Consider the following 1,751-nt stretch of genomic DNA (forward strand, 5'->3'; position numbering starts at 1 on the left):
TTTATGGGGCGAGGAGGAGGTCAGAAGCCAGTGAGGAAGGGGAAGGTGCTGTGCTGCCGGCTGTGGGTGATGCACGACAGGCGAGCCCCCGAGTGAGGCTGAGCCCCTGAGCGTTCTTTGCTTTGCCCGGGAAAGAACTTAAAGGCACACCGGAAGTAGAAGAAAACAGCTTTACTGAAGCAGCAGTGTCGCAGCTTTGTGACTGTCCCTGCAGAGCAGGGCTACCCTGGAGGCTGAGAGCAGCAGCTCAGGGCAGGTCTGCAGCCACGTTTACACCCACTTTTAATTGCATGCAGATTAAGGGGTGGTTTATGCAGAAATTACTAGAGAAGGGGTAGTAAGGATTGGGTCATTGCCACAGAAAGGGGCGGTAACTCCTGGTTGTTGCCATGGCAACAGTAAATTAAGCTAGCACGCTGGCTGGCGTGTCTGATTGAAAGCTGCTTTTCCCCAGGCCCTGTTTTAGCTAGTCTTCAGTCTGGTTCGGTGTCTGAGTTCCACGTTTGGAGTCAGTCCTGCCTCCTACCTCATGAGGAAGGAGGAAGGGACCAGGAACCACGGAATGGGGGCAGGCAGCCTCTTAGAAACTGGAGACCAGGAAACCGGTTTTCCCTTGAAGCCTCCAGAAGGAGGCAGCCCTGCTGACAATACCTTGACTTTAGGCTAATGAGACTGAGTTTGGTGGTCTGAGCTCCAGAACTGTAAGATAATGAATTTGGGCTGTTTTAAGCCACTGGATTTGTGGTCCAAACAGAATACATGGTCACAGTAGCTCCAGGAAACTCACACAGAGGCAAAGCTCAGTTAGGGAGCAATCACGGGGTGCCACAGGTATCTCTCAGGGCCAGGGCCAGCCACTGACCAGCCTGGGGTCCCGAGGTGAGCTGGCAAAGAGTCTGGATCCAGCATTCCAGGTCCTCATGGATGCACATGACCCAGTGTGGAGGACCGTTTCTGGGGAGAGGTCACAGGCCTGGCCTTGCTTCCCTTTGGGAAAGGGTGACTAAGAGGTATTGGATCATGGGGCGATTCCTCATGGTTGAGTGCCATCCCCTTGGTGATGAGTGGGTTCTCAGTTCACTGGAGATTGGCTGTTTACAAGTGTGTGTGCCTCTCCCCTCCCTCTCTTGCCGAGTGACATGCCTGCTCCCCCTTGACCTTCTGCCACAGTTGCAAGCTTCCTGAGGGCTCTCCAGAAGCTGAGCAGATGCCGGCACCATGCTTGCTTCTCATACAGCCTCCAGAACCATGAACCAAATAAACCACTTTTCTCTAGGAATCACCCAGCCTCAGGTATTCTTTTATAGTGATGCAAAAATGACCTAATACAGTGGGCATATCAGCCAGGGTTCCTGAGAGAAACAGGGCCAGGAGAAGGAGCTGATGTAGACATAGCTGCAACTTGGCTGTGGATTTAGATGAAAGAAACTACAATGGTAAGAAGTTGGCTTACACGATTATGGAGGCTGAAATGTCCCAAGATCAGCAGTTGGCAAGCCTGACATCCAGGGAAGCTCGGAGCGTAGCTCCAGGCTGAGTCAGTGGAGAGCCAGTGGTGTAGGTGCAGGTCCGAGGAGGGAAAAGACCCGGGGGCCAGGGCAAGCACCCAGGCAGGAGGCGTCCTGTTTACTCAGCCTTTTCACTTGATTCAGGTCTTCAGCTGATTGGATGAGGCCCACCCACGTGTGGAGACCCATCTGCTTGACTGAGTCCACTGACGCAAAGTTCAGTCTCTTCCAGAAACCCTCACA

Source organism: Nomascus leucogenys, chromosome 22a, assembly GCF_006542625.1.
Source record: "Nomascus leucogenys isolate Asia chromosome 22a, Asia_NLE_v1, whole genome shotgun sequence".
In the NCBI taxonomy this organism is placed as follows: domain Eukaryota; kingdom Metazoa; phylum Chordata; class Mammalia; order Primates; family Hylobatidae; genus Nomascus; species Nomascus leucogenys.